The 27,900-nt window shown below is 42.6% G+C and overlaps 1 protein-coding gene across 8 annotated transcripts in view; it reads right to left on the bottom strand.

The window, feature by feature from the left end:
- Positions 1 to 27,900, bottom strand: part of THRB (thyroid hormone receptor beta) — a 437,396-nt gene that overhangs the window by 229,878 nt on the left and 179,618 nt on the right. For all 8 annotated transcript variants that reach the window (XM_027530213.1, XM_027530212.1, XM_027530210.1 and 5 more), the window contains exon 2: positions 19,858 to 19,929. The gene's annotated coding sequence lies outside the window, so the exon portion shown is untranslated. The remainder of the gene's footprint in view (positions 1 to 19,857; positions 19,930 to 27,900) is intronic.

Genomic DNA, 27,900 nt, shown 5'->3' with positions numbered 1-27,900 from the left:
TATATAGGTCTTTAGTTTCTTTAGGTAGATATATTCCTAAGTATTTTATTCTTTCCGTTGCAACGGTGAATGGAATTGTTTCCTTAATTTCTCTTTCTGTTTTCTCATTATTAGTGTATAGGAATGCAAGGGATTTCTGTGTGTTGATTTTATATCCTGCAACTTTACTATAGTCATTGATTAGTTCTAGTAATTTTCTGGTGGAGTCTTTAGGGTTTTCTATGTAGAGGATTGTGTCATCTGCAAATAGTGAGAGTTTTACTTCTTCTTTTCCAATTTGGATTCCTTTTATTTCTTTTTCTGCTCTGATTGCTGTGGCAGAAACCTCCAATCTTTGAAACCTACTTTGTCTGTCACACCTGTGCAACCAAAAGAAAATAGATGCTCCCAGAAAATGCATTTCCTCCTCATTACCAAACAGGGCCTTGGCCCCAAACCCAAGTTGAACTTGGATACCTTATTGGGAACACAGAGAATTCCCATTACTCTTTTAGTGTTTCTCAGCTGGGGCTGAAGCTGAACTGCCAATACTTTGGCCACCTGATGCAAAGAGTCAACTCATTGGAAAAGACCCTGATGTTGGGAAAGATTGAAGGTGGGAGGAGAAGGGGACGACAGAGGATGAGATGGTTGGATGGCGTCATCGACTTAATGGACATGAGTTTTAGCAAGCTCTGGGAGATGGTGAAGGACAGGGAGGACTGTTGTGCTGTAGTCCACGGGGTTGCAAAGAGTCAGACATGACTGAGCGACTGAACAAGAACAATAGCTGGGGCATTCCAGCATCAGCAGCAGGACAGATCTTTGGGGCCAGAACTGTCCTTTGTTACGAGGTCCCCCAGGCTAGAGACATCCCTGTGCCCCTCTCCCCCTCTGTGATATCAACTAAAGGCAGGGAGCCAGTCCTGTTGGAGGACCACCACTGATGTTTGGACTGAAGCCTTAACTGGCACCTTGTTGGCATAGTCCATCCTGAATCAGTGTCCTGATTAAGTGTATCTAGTGTTAAATAATAATAATAAAGTCAACATATGAAAGAACTAGTAAAGTCAACATATGAAAGAACAGGACACGTCAACTCAAAAGCTCAAACTTCCAATTCCTTAAGAAGTGTCTCATTTAAGTTACCGGCTCTGCTTTTGCTGGCGTTTGAATTTTCAGCCTGGGGTTGAGATCAATGCTGCAGGAAGTGCAAGGGCCAGTCACTGGCTGCCTCTCCCCTCTGTCCACAGGACCCCACCAGAGGCACTGGGACAGGAGGAAGCCAGTGGAGATGGGAGAGCAAAAGCCCAGGCCTTGAAGCTGAGAGCAAACCTCATCTGAGTCTTCACCCGGCTCACCCTCACCTGCAGCCCCATTTCTCCCAAGTTCAGAGCTCAAACTCTATCCTGGCAAACAGAATTACTGAAGAAAATTCATGAGTAGAAGGAAAAAGCCCCACGACACTCTTGTCCATGAACCACACCCAAGTAAATGACTCTGCCCAGCTGTTTGCCTCTGATCCCTACTCCTCTGTTACAAACTTAACAGCTCAACCAGTTAGTTACTATAATGACTTAGTACTGTGTCTCCAGAGACCCTGTTTTACTCTTGCACCTGATCCGACAAGCCTTAGAGCAAGTTCTTCATCTGGTTCCTATAGCCCCAGGTAGGGTAAGTGTTAGGAAAGATGAATTTAGGAGGTAGGTCTATGGATGAACAACCAAAACAAATTAATAGTTAAATAGTTTTAAATGATACATATGAACTTATTTACAAAATGGAAAGAGACTCATAGACATAGAAAACAAACCAATGGTTACCAAAGGGGAAAGGAAGGAGGGATAAATTAGTGGTTTGGGATTAACAGATACACACTCCTATACATAAAAAAGATAACCAACAAGGACTTAGTGTATAGCACAGGGAAGTATATTCAGTATTTTATAATAACCTATAATGGAAAAGAATTTTAAAAAGTATATATATATACATATACAGTGAAAGTTGCTCAGTTGTGTCCAACTCTTTGTGACCACATGGACTAGTGAGTAACCTTTCCCTTCTCCAGGGATCGAACCCAGGTCTCCCGCATTGCAGGTGGATTCTTTACCAGCTGAGCCACAAGGGAAGCCCAAGAATACTGGAGTGGGTAGCCTATCCATTCTCCAGCAGATCTTCCCGACCTGGGAATTGAAGCGGGTCTCCTGCATTGCAGGCAGATTCTTTACCAACTCAGCTATCAGGAAGATATACATATACAAACATATATAAATATATACTTGTGAAATTGAATCACTTTGCTGTATACCTGAAACACTGTAAATCAACTATACTTCAAATTAAAAAGTAATAAAAATATAGTTAAATGTTTTTTTACAGTTATCTTTTGGTAAATGACACATTTTTTGTCCGCAGAAATGATTTAAAATTTTCTTTTTAAATAGTTTATAGGACCCCCAAAGGACAACAGTAAGAAAAACTGTGAGGTTAGTGATGGAACTTGGGCAGTTTGGGATTCCTTTATGACAGGAAGGCCAAGGTGGCTTCCAGGAGTTCATGAATCCCTGACAGTTATGGGGAACATGTGCTGGTGAGCATTTTTCTGGAAGGAAGTTCACAGCTTTCTTCAGGTTTGTCTAAGCCACCAGCCATGTGTGGCTGTTTGGAGTAAGATGCTCTGTTAAGTGCATGGTGCACACAGCATTTCAAAGATTTAGCATGGAAGAGAGAATGCAAAATAGCTCAATGATTTTTATATCGGTTACTTGTTGGAATGCTATTTTAGATACTGAGCTCTGTGAAATATATAGTAAAATAAATTTCACTTGTTTTTCTTTTTGAATGCAGTTACTAGAAAACTGTAAATTACATATGGGTTTGCATTCCTGGCTCACATTCTATTTTTAGTGGGCAGTGCTGGGTTACAGCATAAGGGCAGGACAAGTGAAACGGATCTCAGAAGTCCCCGAGAAATCACAACGAAGAATATGCTTTCAAGCGCATTTATAAAGTAAAAAAGCTAGAGTGGATTTGGAGGGAAAAAAATGAGCTTTTGTAAAATGCTGGTTTAGATAGAAACAACATCATACGTATATATTTCACTTTGTCCCCTTAATCACTGAGCCAGGAAAACAAACCAGTATTAGAAGCTTAAACCCTTTTATCTTTTTAAATCAAAACCACAGCCTCCATAGGTTCAAACGAAGGATTTGAAAAAGTTCATGGGAAAAGTAGGTGACTGGGTTAAGTATCATTTTTTGTTAATCTAATCGACACACACCAAATAACAGAGACTGTATTGTGTTTGCTCTGGGCCAGGTCCAGCTCGCACCTTTGTCCTGTGACCCTTCCGAGGAGTAAGTAAATGTACAAAGTCTGTTAGAGAAATTCTTGAAGCTCCTTTTTTTGCCTGGAACTCCAGGAAGGCAGCTTTCTTCTTTGGGTCTGCACATCTCAGGGACACCAGAATCTCTCCTTAGCTTTTCCTTTGGAGCTGAAAACTATGACTGTGTTGCCCAGGAGCAAAGAAATTTTATTGCTAATTTTTTTTCTCTTCCATCGTTGTCACCAAGGCTGTGATTCATCTAGAACATTCTACTGAAAGACACTTCCTGTCACAGGAGCTTGATTCTTCTGGGGCTGAACAACATGCATTATAGTTTCACAGTCCTGCACAGAACCTATCACAGAAATGACCAAAGCCTTTAGCTCCATGTCCTCTCTCTAATACTCTGCCACTTTTGCCAATGCAAGTGCGTCTGTGTGCTGTTTAACGGCTGCTTTAAATCTCCCAAGTGCAGACGTGGAACTTGGGTGAATTTAGCCATAAACGCATTTTTCTCATGAGCATTTGCACTTATGTCCCCTATGTCTCCCATTCACTCCATTTCCTCTTTTTTTTTAATTTGTTACTTTTCCTATATACTTGTTTTTTGGCAATTTTTTAAAATTAATTTATTTTTTATTGAAGGATAATTGCTTCACAGAACTGTGCTGTTTTCTGTCAAACCTCAGCATGAATCAGCCACAGGTGTACATATATCCCCTCCCTCATGAACCTCCCTCCAGTCTTGCTCCCCATCCCACCCCTCTAGGTTGATACAGAGCCCCTGTTTGAGTTTCCTGAGCCATACAGCAAATCCCCATTGGCTATCTATTTTACATACGGTAATATAAGTTTCCATATAATTTTTTAAAGTTGATATGTTGTATTTTCATGTTTATTCAGTTCAAGACTTTTTTTTTTTTTTGGTCTCACAGCACGCAGGATCCTAGTCCCCCGACCAGGGGTTGAACTTGTACCCCCTACAGTGAAAGCATGGAGTCTTGACCACTGGATGTCCAGGGAAGTCCATCACGCCTCTTCTTACTCCTCGCCCAACTCTTGTTCAGTGTTGCCGGTATCCAAGATTTCCGTAAAACGATGCCATTCATTTTGATGAGGGTGAGGTGGCCCGCAGATGAAGTGACCATCATCAGGTTTTCCTTAACAAGCTGACTTGTTCTAACAAACTCAGGTCCCAGGCAACCAAAGTTCCTAAGCGTATTCTTTGGATCCTGTTCTCTGTTTCCTGGGAACAGCATTTCTACCCTTTGAAATGACGACAGCGCCCCTAAGCCAAGACGAGAGCTGTTAAGGACTCGGTTTCGTTTTGGGACGTTCTCAGGATGATGACAAGGATCATTCAGGGCAGCTAGCCCATGCAGGGGTGAAGGGGTCCACTGAGGATGGACTCAGCCTTCTCCGATGTTACTGTGTATCAGGATCCCCTGCAGAGTTTATAAAGTGCAGATTCTGATTCACTGGGTCTAGGGTGAGCCCCGTGATTCTGCACTTCCAGCAAGATCCCGCCTGGTCCCACGGGACTGACCACAACCACACTTTGAGACGCAGAGGAGTCCATCTCTAAGAAATCTTCCGTCTCCAGGAAATCACCCGTTTCTAGGATTCCGTAATTTTGGTGACCAGCAACCAAGAGCTGACAGAAATAGGAGTTGGTTCTCTTGAGAACCTCTGTTAGGATACTCCAGCAGTCATAGTACCAGCTGCAGAAATTCATCAAAGTAGGGGGATTTAGAAATTAAATGTGAGAGTCTATCACCAAGCCACATTAGAATCTTGCAGTGGATCAAGTTACTATCTAGCCGTTCTGTCAAATGCACCTTTAGCTCCTGCCTTCCTAGAATATCTCTACAAATGAGCCCCCTTGACGCCTCAGCTGGATGGCTAATAATGTTGGATGCAAAACACATCTAAGTTTACTCAGTGACTAGTTACATAAAACAGTTATCTTGAATCCTTATGCAAAGAAGAATTTTGCTAAATAAATATTTGCTCTTCAATTTATCTGTTCTGTAAATACAACACGCTCCCATGTAAGGTTTGCTTAAAGTGGAACACAATTCTCTCATTCCATATCTGATAAGTATGAAAAAATAATTTATATTCATAGCAGGATCAAGGATCCTTCCATCATACCCATTGCTTCTCAAACCAAGTAAGTACGTGTACAGCTATGTAATTGATGCTGATAATAAATTCCTCGGTGTACTCAGCGAAAGTCAAAATGAAATGAATATGTGATTTCTTTCAATGTATGACTTTTCTGTCTCTTGACTGCAGGCAGATGAGTTTACACTATGTTAACTGAATGTTCACACACACCACGTGCTGGGAGGGGGGAGAAGAGGAATGAATTTTAGCCTCAAATGAGTGGGGGTGGGGGTGGGGGTGGGGGATGGGCATCTAACTTGGTATTTACAACATAATATGCTTTTAAGCAGAGGTACCTATAAAACACAGTGGAGAACAGAGGCATTCCCTGGATGGGAATGCTGGCCTCTGTGTCCCCACAGTACACATACTTACATAGTGTAAACTTTTAGGGGGAAAAATTAGTATGCATGTCTGCCTAACTAACTTCTCAGCAAGTTTTGGAATTTAAGCTATTTTACTGCAAGAGCAGAAGGGAGTGAATGATCTGGGTCACGGAGGTGGGACTTGAACTCACCTTTGCTTCACATTCAAGTCCACGCTGACACTGTGGTCACAGACTGAGTCTTAAATTCTTAACTCTTTGTACGATTGGTTTCATTTCCAAGTGAGCACGTGAGGGAGTCTGGGATGGCCATGTACACATGCCACATTTAACATGGGTGACCAACGAGGACCCACTGTTCAGCACAGGGGACTCTGCTCACAGTTATGCGGCAGCCTGAGTGGGAGGGGACTTTGGCCGAAGTGAACACTAATACAGCTCTTCAGCCGTCAGGCACTTTACATGTATTCACTCCTTTAATCTTCACAGCAACCCTCTGGGGTATCGTCTCCATGGTACGGTTGAGAAAACAGGCAAAAGTGAAATCATTTCCTCACAGTCACATGGTAAATACATGGCAAAACTGGGATTTGAACTGGGGAATCTGGTCCTGGAGCCACTTCGCTACTCTGAGTGTGGTGCGATGACCGGCATCACAAGCTTATCTCAGGAGTTTTGCCAGGAATCCAGCAGCTCAGGCCCTGATTCAGAACCAGCATTTTGAACAAGGCTTCCAGTTGATCGCATGATAAACCTTGAGACGCACCCCTGCCACAGGCAGCATCGGTTGATGAAAGACCAGCCCCCCGCCCCGCCACCTTCCCCCTTGGCCTGAAGCCCCATTCTGAAAGATTGCTACCATCTGCCCCTCAGGCACGTGTGGGCACCTGAGCAGCCTCAGCTTCATCCCAGGACCTGAGTCAGAAGTGGGTTCTTTCTAGAACAGATCTAGAAGCACCAAACATTTGCGCTTCTTTGCTGAGGATCTCAGGTTGAAGGGGTCACTCCACGACCTTGAGTGTGTGTGTGTGTGTGTGTGTGTCAGGGTGAAGGAGTCACTTCACGACCTTGTGAGTGTGTGTGTGTGTGTGTGTGTGTGTGCCCTATCGCTCGATCACGTCCCACTCTCTGTGACCCCATGGACCGTAGCTCGCCAGGCTCCCCTGGCCTTGGAATCACTGCCTGAGAGCCTCTGTCAGCTCTCTGCTGCTCTGCCCACCATTGCTCACTCATTCACTCATCTCCTCTCTCTCCTTCTGTCCCTCTGTCTCCCTCCACCTTGAGCTTCACCCCCAAGTCCACCTCTGACTCCACCTCTATCTCCCTCTCTTCTCTGGAGTAATGGCGCAAACCTCCCCTCACCTCCAGCAAAACAGTTTCACTCTCAGCCAGATTCCTTGCAGATTTATTTTTTCCACCTCCAAGCACACTGGTCAAATTTCCCAAGTAAATACAGTTCCTTTCCTTAGAGGAATTCTGTTGCTAGTTGTTACTAGATATCATTTTCCCATCTTCTTACAGTTATTTCTTCTGCTCTACCTCTTTTTAAATCGTGAAATATGATACGCATGGGTTTCTCAGGTGGCGCTAATGGTAAAGAATCTGCCTGCCAATGGAGGGGATGTAAGACACGCAGATTCGATCACTGGGTCGGGAAGACCGCCTGAAGGAGGGCATGGCAACCCACTCCAGTATTCTTGCCTGGAGAATTCCATGGACAGAGGAGCCTGGCAGGCTACAGTCCCGGGGCTGCAGAGTCAGATATGACTGAAGGGACTTGACACGCACATGGCATGCGTGCTCCATATGCAGAGCACTGTATGTGGGTTAGCTTTTCACCTTCAGCTCCTACCAGCTTTGACTTTTAAAGCAGAAAACAATTGCTTTTCATTAACAAAATATGAAATGAAAATATGAACCATATCATTTACTAAGATGGCCATTTCTGGAAGCCCAGAGATCCAAGATTCAAACAAACTGAGGCCAAGCTTAAACGAGAAAACGGAAGGTCTCTACTGGTTGCTAAGTGCAATAGGTCAGACTTTCTGTCTCTGACTCTCGGAAATTACCAGAAAATCAAGTAGGTTAGCACTCTTAGAATAAGCATATTCCAATGCTACCTCTACCTTGCTGCAAAATATGTCTTAAAGTATTTCTGATTAAATGAAAAATGCAAGATACGTATAATAGTTTTTTGTATTAAAGGAGGACATCTGGATGAGATGAGTAAAATGAATAATTGCAGCAAGTTCTGATTTAGCCACGGTCTGTGTCTTCAGACTGTGGAGTCAACTCCTGCTTCCAGTTTTTGGCTGTCTGCCTTTGAGTCTCTTTCAGGCCATAACACGAAGCAGCAGACGAGAAAGAAGTCACATACTTAGTCTATCAGAGCAATTCTGTTATTTATTCAGTTTTCAGTTCAGTCGCTCAGTTGTGTCTGACTCTTTGCGACCCCATGGACTACAGCATGCCAGGCCTCCCTGTCCATCACCAACTCCCGGAGCGTGCTCAAACTCATGTCCATTGAGTCGGTGATGCCATCCAACCAACTCATCCTCTGTCGTCCCCTTCTCCTCCTACCTTCAATCTTGCCCGGCATCAGGGTCCTTTCAAATGAGTCAGCTCTTTGCATCAAGTGGCCAAAGTATTGGAGTTTCAGCTTCAACATCAGTCCTTCCAGTGAATATTCAGGACTGATTTCCTTTAGATGGACTGTTATTTATTAATTTATTAATCACTATCATAAAAGATTTCCTGAGAGAAAAATATTAGGCTCCTTACTAAATGAAGTTCTCTAGATTATGTGAGATAAACAGCTCACCACTGCTTCTTGTGACAGGTTATCACTAAATAACTTAAACTTGGCATGATACCTATCTCACCAAGTGCTTCCTCTCAAAGGAAAAACAACACTGAAAATCAAGGTGACTGGCCCATCCTCCATTAATTGCCAATTAATAATGGTTTTAACCATTTTAACCAATCAATGGCTGTCTGCCTTTGATTCTCTTTCAGGCCATAATATGAAGCAGTAGAAGAGAAAGAAGTCACATACTTAGTCTATCAGACGAATTCTGATAGGCCCATCCTATCAGACTGGCCCATCCTTCATTAACTGGTTTTAACAGAGCAGGGAGCATGCTTGGTGCTATCTTTTGGTACCAGTCTAAATATGACTGGCTTCCCTGGTGGCTCAGTGGTGAAGAATCTGCCTGCAATGCAGGAGACACGGGCTCGATCCCTAGATCTGGAAGATCCCCTGGAGAACGAAACAGCAACTCACTCCAGTATTCTTGCCTAGAAAATCCCACGGACAGAGGAGTCTGGCAGACTACAGTCCATGGGGTTGCAAAGAGTTGGATGTGATTGATCGGCAAAACAACAACTAAATATAACTGTCTTTACTAGATTTTCCCCATCGATTCAACTTCAGTGTTAGGTGAGTATAGAAAATGTTTGAAACAGCACTGAAAAACTGTTCAGACACATATTAAGGCATAATACAACGGTCTAGAAATGAAAGTGCAACAACAATGGAGACGTGGAAAAAACAAAACAAAGCCAACCGTTAAATGTTGGAAATAGAGCTTAGAACTATGAAGCCTGCTCTCCCTTTCTCCCAGTCAGATTCTGCTTACTCTTCTGGGCCCGATTCAAATTCTAGTCCCTTCAGTAAAGGTTTCATAGGTCACTGCAACTACGATCATTTCTTCCTCTTCTTTCATGAATTATGAATCATTTCAGCAAAAGCATAAATACTGACTAACTAAAATTACCGTTTCCCTTTTCTGATCTGTATGTTGACTTCCCAATTAACTTTACGTTTCTTTGAGGAAGCATATTGGCAGTACTTTCTGTACCTTCCATTGGCATAGCATGGTGTTTTGCATAGAGAAAAGCTTAATACATATTTTACAACATATTTTCCCAAAGGGCCGTGGAAACTAGCTGTTCCACCTATTATTAGCAGAAAGCACAGTTCCAAACCAGAAATTATTGTGTCTTGGTATGATCTCCAAACATCTCAAGAAAAAGCTGTCTAATCAACATGGTCTTAAGGGTATTCATGAAATAAGTTGACACAACACAGAAATCAACAATCACAAAAACTGTGTTTAACACAAACAGGTAATTTGTACATTTTGGATGAATTTTTGTTCTTTCAAATAAAGGTTGAAGAACCCTCTCATTTTACTGATTCTAATGAATATATTTATGGATTTTGAATTTTGCACCTAGTTCAACCAAAAACTTATTATAAAAACTGTTGGTAAATCTTAAAGATAAAGGTTTAAAACATCCATCAGTAGCTAATGGAATGGTCTAATTCCCATCAAACTATTCTAGGTTTTAATCAGATGCTATTGTATGAATTTAAAATAGAATTTTTAAAAGATAGATGTATAAACTAATGGCAGAGTGATGCTGTAGTTTAAAAAATAAGATAAAATTGACAGTTTGGGGAAACATAACGAGTTAGAGCTGCATCTCACACTATGTACTCTAGAGAAGGCAGGATGGATTTAGAAAGTAATCCTTTTAAGGAAACTTAAAAAATTCGAGAAAATATTAAATAAAATTTAATAAAATAAACATTTCAAGTTGAGTATTTAGTGGATCCTGGCTTGGGAAAAATGAACATGAAAATAATGAAAGAGACTACAAAGGAAAGGATATTCATATAAAGATATGTTCATATAAAGATATGTTCATATAAAGATATGTTCATATAAGGATAAACTTATATGAATTAAATTTTGAAACCCTAGGACAACAGATAAAAATATAAGAGCAACCCATACTCATTCAATAGATATTACTAAGCATCTACTATATTCCAGGTATAATTTAGGTTTCGGTAATTATCTGTCTATCTACCTACCTACATATCCATCCATCCATCCATGCATTTATCTAACAGATAAAGGTCTGTACAGCCTTGCTGTCAAGGAGTCTACACTCTAGTGGAGAGAGGCTGATGTTTAACGAAGCACATTCTCAACACTTAGCATGGGTAAAGATGAAGAGTGCTATGGAAGGAAAGGAGGGATAAGAGAGAGGATTAGAAGGGCTGTGCTTGTTGGGTGGCTGAAGTATTAAACAGGGTGGCCAGACATCAGTGAAGGAGAAGATTCAAATAAAGACTTTCAAGAGGTACGGGAATGAGCCCAGTGAGTGTCCTGGGGGTGGATGAGGCGTTCCAGGAAGAGGGAACAGCCATCTGCTAGTAAAGCAAAGGCAAAGGAAAAACGGGAAAAACATTTGTGACACATGAGATGAGCTGAGAGATATCCTTAATAGGGAGAAGCATTTTTGGAAACTGGTTAAAAACATCAGTATCTTACAGAAAATGGGCAAATGGCATGAACAGAAATCTTGGCATGAAAGTCAATAAAAGTGAAATATATCCAGTCTTACAAGGAATTGAAAAAGTATACATTAAAGTAACCTCACTCTAGGGAAATCCAATGTGTGAAGATTAAATAGTCAGTAAAGATGTGATGAACTGGACTCTCTTCGTGGAAGCATAAAACAACACAACATTTTGTCAAATGTTAAGACAACATCTGTGGGAAGGTATATTTACCATGACATGTAAATGATTAATACCTAGGTAACCTCCAAACTGGTTTCTGGCCCAGCATACATCTGCGGGCATTTGAAGCCTCCATATGAATGTTCCATAAACACCTCCGAGTCCAAATGTCCAAACTGATTTCCTGCAGCCACAATACCAATCCCCAAAGCTCGCCTTCTGTTTCAGCGAATGGTACCAATGTATATCTGTGCCTAAGACACAGACCCATCCTCACAGCTTCTCTCTTGCTTCCTGAATTCCATCATTCCCGTGTCTCATCAACGCTACTTTTGTAATATTTCCTGAATCCATCCCTTCCTCTCCATTTCCACCAGAATGGTCTTCGCTCAGCTCTCACCATTTTACACCTAAGCTGAGTAACAGCTGCTTGCCTGGCCCTCGATAGCCAATCTCAGTTCCACCTCATCCGCCCCTTCATTACCACAGGGCTCCTTCTAAAATACTAAACTGGGTCAAATCACTACTTCATTTACATTTCCAAGTGGCCCCTACTGCTGTCAGGTTAGAATCCAAGCGCCGTAGAGGCAGACTTGTGTGAGCTGATCCCTGATCATCAGCTGTCATGTCCTGCCAGTCTAAACTCTTCACTCTGTCCATCATAATTTCCCTGTGAATTACACACCACACCTCCCTGCCTTCATCTATGCCATTGTCTCTGCTTGCCCCCACCACCACCCCACAACCTATACTGCTCACCAGACAACGTCTCTTTCCCTTTTCAGACTCAATTGGCACAAGATAAAATCTTTGCTTTTAGTGTTGATCAGCCTGAGTTAGTGTATCTCAAAGTTAAGCATGCATCAGTCATCTGGATGGCTTGTTAAAGTTTCCAGGGTTTCCACCACCCAAGGTTTTGAGTTGGTCGGTCTGGGGTGGGGCCTGAGAATCTGTATTTTAACAAGTTTCCAGGTGACGTGGATGCTGTCTGTCTAAGGGCCACACTCTGAGAACCACTTGTCTGGAGAAGTCTTCATTGAAGAAACTCAAGTTTGGCTGGCTGCTCGCTTTTTCATTCATTAAACAAGTGTTCGCTCTGTGAATATGTGTCTACTCCAGCCTGTGAATTAGGTCAGGTATTCTGCATAGAGGTATCAAGAGAATCTCTCTCTCTCTGACGGGAAGGAGGCAGGACTGATGTGTACAGTTCTGCAGGTTGGACACTGTGTAAATGGTTCCCAGTGACATACTGCAGTTAAGCCAGAGGTGACGGTCCTGGCCCTCAGAGAAACAAGCCTTTGGTTAACAGAGCAGTGTGATGGATGTCATTATACAAAGAGGCAAGATTTTCTTTGAGACACGAGCAGAACCTCCAAACCCAGCTATGCACTTGGGCAAAAGAGTCAGGTGAAGCTTGCTAGAGGATGTGATGCGTTCAGTGAGCGTGGAAGGGTGAGGAGACGTTACTAGAGGGGAGGGGGAACAGCAGGGCTGGAAGGAAGCCTCACAGTAGAGACACAGAGACACAGTATATGCGATTGCAAGTAGACTGCTATGGACGGAGAAAAGAATGTCAAGGCCTCCACTCACTTTGTCCAACAGGAGGGGCATTTGCTTAATTTGAAGAAATTTTTTAAAATTATGAAATATTGCACATATTCACACATATACACAATGAAATATTTCATGTATATATACATATATAGTGATATATATACACACAATGGAATATTACTCGGCCATTAAAACAATGAAAGAGCGCCATTTGCAGCCACATGGATGGACCTCCATGGATATGGAGATTATCATACGAAGTGAAGTAAGTCAGACAGAGAAAGGCAAACGTCATGACATTGCATTTATGTGGAATCTAAAATACGATGCAGCAAAACCAATACAATATTGTAAAGTTAAAAAATAAAATAAATTAAAAAAAAAAGAAATAAAAAAAAAATACGATGCAAAACAGAAACAGACTCAGAAACTTAGAGAACAGACGCACAGTTACCAAAGGGGAAAGGTGGGGAGGGGAGGGATAAATCAGGAAGATGAGTTAACATGTCCCCACTACAATACATAAAATAGGTAACTTACTGTACAGCGTAGGAAATCTGTTTACTATTCTAGAATAATCTAAATGGGAAAAGAATTTGGAAAAGAATAGACATGTATGACTGAGTCACTTTGCTGTACACCTGAAATTAACACAACATTGTTAATCAACTGTGCTCTGGCATCAAGGAAACAGTGTTTTTAAAAGGGATATGAAACAATATTACAGACACACAAGGGTCCACCATTCAGCCTTGCTCTATTAGCTCCACCTCTCTCTTTATAAGAAATAAAACAAGGAAACACAGCAACCTATCTCCCTGTCTCTCCCCCCACCCCTCCCCTCCCCTCCCCCGCTTCACCAAGCTAGCCACTATTTTACAGTTGGCGTCTTCTTCCCATGCATGATTTTGTACTTTTACTACGTAAGTGCACAGGCATTTACATCTTAATGAGAGACTCTGTCCAGGACATTACAGCAGAAATTACAGCGCTTGCCTCGACAGGCTTCCTGCGAAGAGACAGGGAGCAGCAGGCAGCCAGGGCCCCGTCAGCCCAGCTCCTCTCCACTGGGTGGTGGGAAGAAGCAGGCCTTGGGCTAGCTTCGCATGATGCCACTGGGCGGTGCAGCAGGGGGTCAGGGGAGAGGGCTGTGAATCAGAAAATCACGTTCTGCTTGTTCAGCTGATTTTAAAAGCGAAAATGAAAACGCACGTTGCCTTGCAGTCAAAGCTGTCAAACGGGCAGGACCAAGACAGAGGCACTGACGAACTCGGTCACCGTGCCCGGCCTGGTGTGTCACCCGCACAAGGTGAGTGTGTGGGTGTGGGTGTAGCATGTCCCGTGGACGCAAAGAGTTCCAAAACACCCGGCTACATCCTACCAGCACCACAGACGGGCTTTGATTTCGATATCTGCAAAATGGCAAGACATGACCTGCTGCCCCCTGGCTTAACAATGGATGTGGTGATGGCATGGAGCTGAACTTCCTTCTCACTGGGAAGAGCTCTTGGGGCGTCCCCGGGGCCGCTAGTGGTAAAGAACCCACCTGCCAATGCAGGAAACGTAAGAGAGGTAAGACATGAGGGTTCAGTCCCTGGGTCGGGAAGACCCCCTGGAGGAGAGCATGGCAGCCCACTCCTGTATTCTTGCCTGGAGAATCCCATGGACGGAGGAGCCTGGAGGGCTACAGTCCAGAGGGTCGCAAACAGTCAGACACGACTAAAGTGACTTAGCACAGCACAATGAAAAGTCTGTACAGTTACAAATGTATGATCCTTCTCCTCCTAAAGTTAAAGAAAGAAGAGTGAGTGAGAGGAGAGAGACAGAGACAAAGAAAGAAAATCTGGTTTCCTTTTCAACCTCGATTTTCCCGTTTCCCCCAGCTTGATTTCTTATGACCCCTTCTTAGTGATATTTACAACGCCTTCACCGCTTAGTTCCTTTAAAAGTCTACAGTTTAGCTCCTTTTTATTTTTCCTTTTTCTTTGTTTAGAGATGCCAAAGTTTGAAAATCATTGCAGTTGGTGGGAGGGGCCCTCAAAAAGTTTTATGCAGTTTGTGTTGTGCGTATGCGTACGTTATTCATCTGTGCATTATTTACCTATTGCCCATAGACTGCATCACTACATTCCCAGCCAATGATCCATATGTAAAAACACCATGAGATTTGTTTTTGTTTATCCAGATCCTGTTTCCTGGAAATTTAGCTAAATGTCTTTCCTGGGTTTCCATTCATATATATATATGTGTATGTGTGTGTGTATATAGTATATACGCACACATATATATTTATTCATATATATGCACATACATGGGCTTCCCTGGTGGCTCAAGGGTAAAGAATCTGCCTGCAGTGCAGGAGACCCGAGTTTGATCCCTGGGTCAGGAAGACCCCCCTGGAGGAGGGCATGGGACCCACTCCAGCATTCTTTCCTGGAGAATCCCATGGACAGAGGAGCCTGGGGGGCTACAGTCCATGGGGTCACAGTCAGACACGACTGAGTGACTCAGCAGCAGCAGCAATGTACACACACACATATTCATATGTGTACAGGCATATGAATATGTATATAATGTATTTTTATACACATCCACACACCTCACAAACATGTGTGTGTATGTGTTTGTTGAAATGCAGTTTTGAACTGCATGGCTAATAAATTAATAAATTCTCCTTGGTCAGTGCATTCTTCACAAAGTCCATCACACCGGTCTCTCCTGACCCTAATGCCACCTTAGTAACACAAAGCTCATCACTACAGACTGGAGGCCTCCACTGCTTCCAGCTGGCTGCAAAATCAGCTCCTCCAAAGCACCACCCTGACTGTGCCTCTCCAAAACGGAAAAGCCTTCAACAGCTGCCTGATTGTGACCAATCTTCTAGGTGCCTCCATTCCATTATGACCAGATCTCACTTGTGGATGCAAAGTACGTTTTCCAGCTCCATTTTTCAGATTCTTTTGCAACCAGGAGTTAGTAGATGAGACTGCAGGCAGAAACCATGAGGGGTAATTCAGAGAAAGTCTCCTAGAGAGTGAAACCAGCTGTAAATGGGTGCCTTTTGCCCCACTCTTCCCATCTTCCCTGCTGCCTTGAATTTATGTGGGAGGGCTAGAAGTCTAGCAGCTATGATCACCCAGGAGGTAACCCTGAAGATAAAGTCATATGCTTGAGAACAGAAATTCAGAAAGATAGAAGGTACCTGAGTCCCTGATGGACAGAACCACCCCCAACTGCCCTGGAGAGAAAAATAAATTTTGTGTTTTTTTACTGTTATTTAAGATTTTTGGCAAAAGGCAGGCCCAACATAGTAGTTTGTTCTCTCTCCAATTCTAGCTATTTCTCTGCTCTGGCCAGTGTAATATGATGATCAGTTTTTTATTCTTCTTTTAAAATTTTATTCATTTTTTAATTGGAGGATAATTGCTTTACAAGATGGTGTTGGTTTCTGCCACACATCAACACCAACCGGCCATGGGTATACATATGTCATTTCCCTGTTGAACGTCCCTCTCATTTTCCAATCCATTCCGCCCATCTGTTTTGTCACAGAGTACCAGATCGTCTTGGGACAAGAGCTTACAGATAGAAAGGTTTGCATTCGCACCCAGCCTGACCGCTACGACATCCTCAGGCCCTGTTCCTTATTCCTCCCGCTCAGTTACCTTGTCTGGAAACTGAGAAGAAGAATATGCACGTTAAAGGCTTTGCTGTTTTTCTTTCACCCAGTTTCTTGGTTGTTATTGGCCCCAAAGCATCAATAGAGACAATAACTGAGGGAGGGAGAAGGAGATAAAATTCAAACCAGGATGTGTTCCCACTTGTTCACAGCCCTTGTCAGCAATTTAGGGGTCGAAAAGGTTCAGGTTGCTAAGTTTCAAAAGTCAGAGGGAAAAAATATCAACCAACTGGACTTCAGTTATTGATATTTTATGCATAACTGAAATCTGAGTAAACATATGTTGCATTTTCCAAACACCCCTTTCCCTGTAGATAAATGCATACATACATACACACACAAAGATTTCAAGAACGTTGGCCCTGGGGGAATCACTTGTCCCAAGTCCCTGGAATGGAGAAGTCACACAATTCTTGGTATTTGCCATTTGGATAAATTAACTCATAATGAATGACTTGAAGAAACAGTTCCTTTTAAATGGCACTGAATTGCAAAGAAGCAAATTCTGCTCAGACTCTTCCATCCTGCAATTTCATTTCTGCTCTTATGCACATTAACCTAAATTGGCTGGATACAAATCTTGCTGAATTAAATTTGATTTGATGAGAACATTTGCGTGTCCGTGCAGGCAGAGTGCAGTATGTGTAGGTTTTTCAAATGTTATTTTAAATGTTCTTTGACGAATGATTCAGCTTTGCCATAACTTCAAGAGTGAACTAAATTTTGGGTCCTGCGGATACATCTTGTGAATGAACTAGATCATGGCCCTTTGCTGGGAAATCACTGAAGGAGCAGTTTGCTTTTTTCCTGAAGAAAGCCACACGGCCTCGGAGGCAAGAACACTGGACACAATGCACCCTCTGGACCACCCTGAGATTGGCTGAACCCACAGACGCGGAGCCCAGGGATGAGGAGGGTCGACTGTACTACATCATCGTGTCGACTTGGGAGCATTGGGCACCTGTGGATTTGGGTGTACCGGGGGACCAGGAACTACGCTGTGCCTTTAAATCCTTGCTGCCTCTGCCTCCCGTGGCCCTCTCTTACCATCACCCGACACTGTTTAAAACCTCCTGGCTCTTCTCAGTCCAGCTTTCTCATCAAGCTCTAACGGGCAGGCTTGGCCACTGGGTCATATCTTCCTGGGCCCAGGACACCAGCAAGCGTTTCAACCCAAATGATAACCTTCCATGTTACTGCCAGACTTTCTAAAACACACAAACAAAAACTCAAATAGACTTGGCTCCAAGTATTTCTGGGGGAGAAAAGCCCATTTTAAAGGATGCTTTATTCAGGTCACTAAAGGCCAGAATTCCAACCTCTCACCAGAAGTTCCACTCTGAAAAGATACAGAAGAAGGACTCTTGCATTTCACAGGTCCCCAAAGACAATTCAGATGAAAGAGTAGAGGTTAAAAAATTATGGACAATTCCCTGAGCATTATCCACAGTCCATGTCCAAGAAATGCATGAATCAAGTATTGTACTTGGGAACCTCAACCCCTAGAAATCCCCTACATTCTCCTTTAGCTGCATTACGGGCCAGAAGGTATTCAGGGGTTCTGTTGTCTGAAATTCTCTGAGGTTTTTTTTTTTTTTCTAGTTTTGGTAGTTATTGAACAAAGAAAGTGCTGGAAAAGCAGCGTGGCCTCTTGTCTTCTCCAACTTTGCATAACGACTATAAACCCCACTCAACAAAGAGTGCACGTGGCTTTAAGAAAGACCATCAGTATTTTCAATATTTCAGGAAGTTCTCAGTAATTTTTTTGCTCTCAGCTAGTTTTTTTTTTGCTTCATTTTCCTTTGTTGCTTTCATTTTTTAACAGAGGTAGACTTTACGTATAGCAAAAAGGAAACGGGTTTTGACAAGTGCCATGTAGCACACACGTCTATGAAGACAGACGTGTCTATCACCCCAGAAAATTCCCCGTGCCCCTGCCCAGCCAAGCTGGTCTCTCCCCAGGGTAACCACTATTTTGATTGCTATCATCACAGAATCATTGTGCCTTTTTCAGAACAAGGTAAAAATGGATGAATACAGTGTAGTTTTTAAGTGACTAATGTCTCATGTTTTAAGCATCTATAAAACACCTCTTGGCTTTCTTATCTGCAAATTGAGGGGCCTGCCCTGTGAAAACAGTGGGCAAGTCTTCTGAGGAGCTGCAGGTTTCCTGGGGGCCTGAGAAGCCACCTTGACTGGGGGTGGGTGGCATGCGAGCAGAAGCGTGGGCTTCTCTCCTCCCAGCAGAACAGCTGTACTTTTCCGTGTCTTACAAATTGCCTTTCACTGGAAGACTGCATTCAAGTGTTCTTTGTAAACAAAAAAATTTTTAAGTTGGAGAAGTGCAGGTCTAGCCGATTCTTACCGATTCCTCTCCCTGGAACATTCTATAAATTACAAATCGTGTTTCTGATATGAGAGCCGGGACTGGCCCCCTGGAGGGAAGGCTGGGAGACAGTGGCAGCCAGACGAGGGGCCCCCGGGGAGGCCAGGGCCCCGAGCTCTGTAATATTAGCACTGGCGACAATCAGATAGCGCCACCCCAACCGAGGCGGCTGGACAATAGGCCAGAGGCGCTGGCGATGGCAGGCACAAAGACAGCATTCAGGAGGCCCGGCTCCACCGCCAGCCGGGGCTGCACAGACGCCACAGACCCCGGCCCAGCCGGAATGTCACCTCGCCGCCAGAAAGCCATCTTTTCTGGTTAGCTTTTAAACTGCTAAAAATAATAAACACAGAGAGGGAAGTGCTGACACGATCTTAACTGCGGAGACAAACTGAAACCGTTGTTATAATAACGTCAACAAACCGGGTTCCAAATGCCATCCAGCACTCCAAATATCAACAGTGGGGGACTGGAGGGAGGCTGGGAGACTTGTCCGTGTAGAAAGCGGGTCTTCACTGCACAGTTGCTCTCGTCTACCTGACTCGCTCCGACCCAGGGTAGAGATGTGATCCTTCTGCCTTCTTTAGCACTCAAGGAAGGGAGGTTGGAGGGAACTCTGGTTCTGCATCCACCGTTTTCCCACATAACAAATGACAAGCGGGCTCCTTTCTCTCTGCTCCCAGTTATTACTTTTTTTCCCCAAGGGAATTCGAAGCATCCTTTTCTCCATTATGTTTATTTTTAACTGGCTGAATGCTTTGTATTTCTCCTCAATACCTACAGAGTTCAAAACTATCTTAAATAACAACACCAGCAATGCATAAGCGAGAAGATCATTCCCAGAATGCCGCAAAGTGACAATCATAAAATCACGAATCTGCAAACAAGCGCAACATCTGACCTGCCGATCCATGAGACCCCGTGTGGAACTTGGCACCCACGCAGGACGGCCAGTGGGAGGGAGACTGCAGATCTGGAAAAAGAGAAACACAAGAAGATAAATAAAAGTGTTTTTTTGTTTTAAAGTTCCCCAACATTTGCTTAATCCGCCACTGTTCTTCTATGTTTGAATAGGGTCTGGTTTCAGAGCTGTCTCTGATTTTGAATACATGCAAATAGACTTAGATAAAACCCCATTCCAAAGAGGAGCCGGTTTCAGAGAAAGGGACTTTAACACAAGGATTCTAATAACACATTCTGGGATGGGACAGGGTTTCTGAGTCCCAGGGACCTACTTTCCTGTGCACAGGATTCCTGGCCTTGGAAGAGGTCTAAAAGGCAAAAGTGAACTTAAACAATTTAGAACTTCTGTGCTAAACACTGTGCAGCTGGGTGTCAGAAGACGGTCCCCAGGGTGGGTCCTAACACGCCCCAGCTGCGGCTGTGCCCCTGTGAGTCGGCAGGAGGCGGGGCCGAGAGGACCACGGAGATGCTGGATGGTGGCAAGTGCGGTGATGCTGGGGACACTTCCCCCGGGTCTTCTAAACAGATGAAAGAGAAACTAGGGCATTTGCTCTCGCAAGAGATGACGCCTCCAGTGCCTGTCTGCACAGCAAGCGAGGGGCTGCTCTTCCAGTGACTGTGGGCCCATGGCTGTTGTTGTGAGGAGCTTAGAAATCACGGGGAAGCAGAGGTTGGCGAGGGCGAGACAAACATCTGGGTCCCCTCTACCCAGAATGGACCACGGACCTGTTATTATCCGCTCTTTTAAAAAAAGTCAAACAAAATGGAGCATAGGTAAATCTCCTTGACGACCTGCTCCAAGGTCAGACCACCAATTTGTTTGCATGTTTCCAGTAGGCTTTTTTTTTTTTTTCCTTTAAACACTTACAATATGAGTCCCCAGGACAAGGAACAGTGTTTGCGTGTACGGTATGAATCTAAGTACATGTATCTGTTGTTCTACATTTGGACTCAGTGTTATGTGTGTGACCTGACCATGTTGAGAGCGCTCTAGCTTAGTCTTAGCTCACTGCCTTTCCCCCAAGCACCATCAAAGCCGCTGTCATGGCATTAAACTGTGTGCTACTTATGTGTGTGTGTGTGCGTATGTAGGTGTGCGTGTGTAAGTTTTCTCGGCAACTCCACTCAGCTTCTCAAGATGCTGCTCTTTCTTCTATACTCTGGCTCCATGCAGAGTGAACATTAGGTGTGGTAAAAGGCAAAACGTTTGCTAAAAATTCATCTGCTTATTATAAATCTTCTTCCCTTTTCAATCAATATTAAGGAGTTGACAAGGCAGGAAGAAGTTTGTGTCTGTAACTGTTGTGGCTTTAAATGTGAGTAGATAGACAACCACTATCTTCAACACTAATACCTAAAAACAAACTTTGCCTTTGTATGAAAATAATATTGAATCTCAATTTATTTTTTGAGGGTATAAATCTGATTTGGATTTTAGAGAATATTTGTGAATCCAAGTCAGTGAAAACAAGCTAAACATTCTCAATAATTAATAACAACAATAAGCAGTTTAATACATAACACTTCCTAAGCACGTTTTGTGGGCTGGGTTTGCTAATTTTCTCAGAATTTCATTTAATTTAATAACCACAATGCTTGTATGAGGTAGGCATTATTAATAACCCCATTGTTCACACGAGGAAAAGAGAGGCAGAGAAAGGTGTAAAATTTTGTCCAAAGGCAAACTGTGAAGCAGAGACTAGCTGGGACGCTCACTCAGGCAGTAAGATGTCAGGGGTCTCATTCTGAATTACTGAGAACAAGCTCAGGTTTAAAGATGAAAACAGCAGAGAGGAAAACTGGAGAACAGTGTCACTGAGGCGGCTTCCAAGTTTTGCTATAATACAAATGGACAGCATCTCTTTCATGGTGTGGTTCAAACCAAGAACAAACTAAATTAGAGTTCTCCAAGCAGACGAATTCAAAGCAATTTCCTAGTGATGAAGGAAATTTAAAGTAGCAAGGTCAAGCCCCAGACCTTTCCAACTTAAACAGTCCCATCTTTAATTCTTCTTCTCTTCAGAAAACAGGGAGCTGTGGATTTGCTCATGGCTCAAAGAAGGCATCCCGGTTTGTTTATACAAGATTCAAAGCAAAAATGAGAATCACTCCTTGGGACAACTTTAGCCCAGAATGTGTGTTCTTGACACGCTTTCAACTGGGACACAAATATATTAGCAGTGTGGTTATTTTGTACTTCCAAAAGATTCTTTTTTATAACTGATTCATATTTATGTTTGGAAGACATTTATTTCTGGGCATGAAACAGTTCATTTTGTTAAGCCATCTGACCTGAGGTAAGGTTGGCACCACTTCCCGTGACTGCTCCCAATTAATGCAAATTGAAGGTTAAAGGATAAATAAAGCTCCTTTAACTTGGTTTATTAATATGTTATTTATAAATGACTCTTTACTTGGTCTATTTTTTTTAGCCCATAACTATGTACAAATGAACTCTAAAGAATGAACTAGAGAATACATAATGTGTATTTTATTGCAAAGTTTTCATTTAAAAAGGGTTACTCTTACAGCAGAAAATGAATATCATCTACCTCTCTATCTTTGTTCTCAGGTCTCCTGTCTGATCCCATAGAGCCTGATATTGACCAACTCCATTGCATTCATGGCACATCCTCAGCCCTACCTGCCCTTTGGAGCTCCTCTTCCCAAAGAGGTTGGGTCCTGCCTCCTTTAAGTTTGGTTTTGGTCATGTGACTTGCTTCAGCCAATGGCATGTTAGCAAGTATGCTCATGGAGAAGTTTGGAAAAGTTCTTGCTACGTTTATGTGCTTTCTTTGCTCCTCTGTAACTGCCATGAGAACGCACCGGGGCTAGCCTGTCATGCCTGAGAAACACAGGATGGAGTTGACTCATGCCTCAACCAAGACCATTCTAGACCAGCCTAGAGCAGCCAAGCCCCATACATAGGAGCGCACCCAAGATGCTCAGAACCACTCAGCCGGCCCCAGGTGTCCAGGAACAAGGGCAGCCCTGCTTTTTTTTGTTTGTTTGTTTGACTTATAAATTCAAATTCCAACAATTGACTTCTCATATGCTTTATATCTTTCATTTGCATCTGTTAGTAAGCCTTCTCAGTTCCTCTCTTACCGGTTATCGTATAATCATAAAAAGGGAGTGAATGCATAAAGTCTAGCAAAAAATCAATCCCTTAGGCTTGTTGTCCTTCTTATCCTCCAGTTCAGGTCCTGCCCTCGGGGGCAGCCTCTCAGTCACACCTGGGCCCCCCTGTGATGGACAGGACGCTACACAAGGCATTCACTGGCACAGAGAGCTCCATCTGCAGGAATATCTGAGAGTCAGAGCAGACACTGCGCTTGAAGGTTAGAAAGGGCCTGAATAGACAGAAAAGGATGTTTAGGGAGCAAGAGCCGTGGAAGCAAAGTGCACGAACCACGGAGGGAGGGAGCAAGTGTTCTGGTTAGACTCAGAGGTTGTGTATTTGGGAGGAAGACGCAGAGAAGGAAGAAAGGCAAAAAAGCTGCAAAGGTGAGAACTGGAAAGAGCTGGGACCACTGAAAAGAAAGGATAATTATGTGATGTTTGTGACCCCATGGACTGTAGCCCGCCAGGCTCCTCCGTCCATGAGATTTTCCAGGCAAGAACACTGGAGTGGGTTGCCATTTCCTTCTCCAATTATGTGATGTAACAGGTGCTAATTATCCCATATATAAATGTGTCAATCTACCATGTTACACACCTTACATTGACACAATGTTATATGCCAAATACATTTTGCTAAAAATAAAAAAAGAGCTTGGAGCCCAATCCAAGCAGATTTGACTTCTTTCTGTTCTGAAGGCAATGGGGAAATGAATTGGTTCTAAGCAGAGAGCAATATGACCCAAATGTGTGTTAGAAATGTTACTCTGATAAAACCTATGGGGTAGATGGGAGGGAGAGAAACAGATGAGGGGTTTGTAATTCAGCACAGACCTCAGGGAGCTCACAGCCTTCCTGAGCACATTGAAGGGAGTCTGTGTAGACTTTCAGTTTTCCTAGAAATAGGACAGAGCTTTCACATGGTTTTCAAAGGAGCCCATGACCCTTGACCTTATCAAACACTGTAAACTCCAGAAGCAGGGCATGATCTAGAGAGCAGGGTCACAACCGCACCAGTGGCAATGGGAATGGAAAGGGGCAAACAGGCATAAACATGCGTCAGGCATTATCGCACATAATCTATTAACAGATGGATAGGAAGAGAAATGAAACAAGAGCAATGAAGTATAATGAATAATGTAAATGAAGTATAATGTATAAAAATACTGAATCACTGTGCCGCACACCTGAAACTGATACAATATTGCAAATCAAGTATAATTAATAAAAAAAAAAGGGAACAGAGAAAAAAAAAAAAGGTTTAATTCTGGGCTATTTCCACCTGCTGTTCGTTTCTGCTCCCAGTGAAATGGAGGAAGCAACTCATGTTTCCAAGATCCATAAAGAGCTCCTAGGTTAAAAATTTCAAAGACAAACACAAGGTATGGATGTCACTGCTGTCCCCTTCCCATGCCATCACAGATACTACTAATCAAACCCAAACTTTCCATCCTGCCAGTCCAAACACCATCCCCAAACCCCTCTCAACTAGCTCCCTTCCGAGGCAGCCACTGTTTTTTTCTAGAATGATTATCTTTATTTATAGCATTCACTTTCTTTGGTTCCATAAGGAGGAAGCACCAATGAATGGATGTACTTAACATAAAGTATTAATACTAATAGGACCTGTATATACATATTTATATGCATATCTCCCACATATGGGAAACTTACACACAATCAGGTCACCTGCTAGATCTTATTCAAGTTCTTGAGTTCACTTAATGTTAACTCAAAGCAATTAAATATACATTTGAATGAAGCTGAATTAGGGGGGAAATTTTGGTATGCATGAAAACTTACTCTATTATTAAATAATCATAGTAGAAGTTGAAAATTAGCACATGTCATCATAATCAACTGCTAGTGATCCCCCTGTCTGGTGAAGTCTCAGGCAAGTGGGTATGTAATGTTACCAAAAGCCGTCCTTCTATCAAAGTATGATGGGTTGGTCGGTATTTGAAAATCACTAGAGCAGTTTTCTAATTTTGGGTGTTTTCCATACGACATTTGAGGTGTCATTATCAGTTGCCTTCTACATGGGACCATAATAAAGACAGATTCGGATAAGCCAAGCTTTTTCTACTTGTACTTTTGATCAACAAGAAGGTAATTGCTATCTATATGAACACGAAGACTCCCTGTTCCCTTGAACCCCAAACCCCACAGTTTAATCTGTTCAATTCCAAAGATACACCTTTTAGAAACTTGTGTATATATAAAAATATTCCAAGAAAAAAAAATCTCTAGTGTAAAAAATTCCCAGCAGTAATTATTTGATCATGACCCACAATAAGAAGCTTGTCCTAATCTATAACACATGTCCGTATATTCGGACGTGTCGCAGGTGGCGCTAGTGGTAAAGAACCTGCCTGCCAGGAAATGCAAGACACTCAGGTTCAATCCCGGGGTCAGGGGTCCTCTGGAGGAGGGAATGGCAGCCCACTCCAGTGTTCTTGCCTGAAGTAGCCATGGACACAGGAGCCTGGTGGGCTACAGTCCATAGGACAGAAAAGAGTCAGACACGACGGAAGTGACGTAGCACGCACACGCACACGCATATCTAGCTAAAACGAAAGGTCCGTAAGATCATATTCTTGCTCATGTGGTGTATTTGGATATTTTCTATTTCATTAACGCTATCCTATTCTTTATAATATACTATTTCATTAAAGAAAAATTACTAATAACCTACTAAATTGATTTCCTTACCCACAAATAGGGCCCAACCCACAGTGTAAAAGGCACTACTGTAGCAAAATAAAGTACCCCGACTTCATTCACCAATGTAAACATATCCACAAAAGATCAATCCTGGGCAACTTAGCAGGAAAAAAAAATCTCTTGGCTCTCTGTCTAGTATCCTGGATGAAACTAAGGTTTGCTGAGCCAATTTTTGTACTTGGTGGTTGACAATGACTGAGAACTGAAAGGCAGAGATCAAATCCTCTCTCCTTCTCAACACATCTCTTCCGCTGGGTCATTTGTACCGTGCAAGTATCAAGCTATTCAATTTTGCTGTCATTTACTGTTCTTTTTCCAACAGCAATGGAAACGCAGGATCGGCTTACTGTCTCCTCTCTTCAGTAGAATTCAGTTATTCTCTCTCCTGCCCCTTTGAACAAAGATGGCATTCATCCCTCTGGAAAACCACCCCCAGGGGATCTGCAAACAAAGCCTGGCAGGAAAACCACTACCCACGAAGGAGCAACAGCAGAACCGAGTGTTGAGGATGTCTGTCTGGATTACAGACCAGAACGAACTTTGTAATGATTCTTTTGACCAAGGGCACATGGTTGGAATTGGAGCAACGTAATTAACTGTAAAGACAAACTGTAAGAGGACATATGCCTCCAAATTCAGTGGCAGCTACCCCCCAAAAAATCTATTTCTTAAAAGATTAAAAACGATTTCCTCTTTCTAAAAGGAACAAAGCAAACAAGGACTACAGAATCATCACATAGGAGAATCCTTAGAGGCTTTCTTGCCAGTCCTCTGGTGCCAGAATATTCTTTCTTACCTGTGACTTCTTTGACTTTCACCCACGTACTGCGTGCTCTTTCCCACACATCTAGCTAGTAAAATGCTAGTGAGGGCATCAAAAGCCTGAAGTTTTTCACTTCCACATTCTTTTATTCAGCACTTCTTCTTCTTTGAATTTATCTTATATAAATGGTTATGGATATATATCTTATCTTATATAAATGATTATGGATATATATCATTTATATATATATATATATATATATACATACACACACATTCACACACATGAAGCCTCAGTGACAAAGATGCTCATGTAATGTTATCTATAATGGCAAAGAGCTCAAAGAATATACAATTAATTGCTAAAGTGGTCATCTTTGAGTGGCGGGTTATTGGGATTCAAATTTTATTCTATATGCTGTTACTTCACTTGTGTCCGACTCTTTGTGACCCCATGGACCTGCCAGGCTCCTCTGTCCATGGGATTCTCTAGGCAAGAATACTGGAGTGGTATGCAGTGGGTATTGCTATTTCCTTCTCCAGGGGATCTTCCCGACCCAGGGATCAAACCGGGGTCTCCCGCATTGCAGGCAGATTCTTTACCAACTGAGCTATGAGGGAAGCCCATTTATTCTGTATACCTATATTTTCCAAATTTTCCCAAATAAAGACAAAGGAATTGAAAAGAACACATCTGTGCTTGTTCTTATTACTGAGACACTGGTGAATCTCCAGGCACAAGTATGATCAGGCTCTGAGACACTATAATATCTCATAAAACTGAATATCTATCTATATATGTGTGTATATATACACATATATATTTATGAACAGCAATTTCATCCTCAAACTCAACAGAGGTGCATACACATATTCACCAAAAGATCTATACAAAAATGTCCATAGCTGTACTTCTCATAGCCCAAGCTGGAAACAATTAAAATATTCATCCTCCAGTAGAAAGGATATATGCCCACAATGAAATATAAATCACAAATGATGTAATGCCTCACAAACATAATATTAAGCAAAAACAAGTCAGACATAAAGAGTACATTCTACATGATCCCCTTACATAAAACTCAAAAATAGCAAAACTAATCTGTAGTTTTAGAACTCAGGAAAGTTCGGTCTTTGGGGGCAGAAACTGAGGGGGAAGAGGGACAGTTTATTCTTCCTGTCAGTGCTCAATCTCATGATGTGAACGGTGGCTGGCTACGGGGGTGCCTGTACTTTGTGAAAATGTATCAGGTAGTGTGAGGATGACTTGTATACTTAGTTGCAAAACAATGAGTCCCTGGAACCATTTTCCTGAGGAATGGATGCATGCATTTTACAGTATGTTTTAATGGAACGCATGTTCATTTTGCTTCAA

The sequence above is a fragment of the Bos indicus x Bos taurus genome, chromosome 27 (assembly GCF_003369695.1).
Source record: "Bos indicus x Bos taurus breed Angus x Brahman F1 hybrid chromosome 27, Bos_hybrid_MaternalHap_v2.0, whole genome shotgun sequence".
NCBI lineage: Eukaryota > Metazoa > Chordata > Mammalia > Artiodactyla > Bovidae > Bos > Bos indicus x Bos taurus.
The sequence above is the reverse complement of the archived record's forward strand: the minus strand, read 5'-3'. Positions and strand labels throughout refer to the sequence as shown.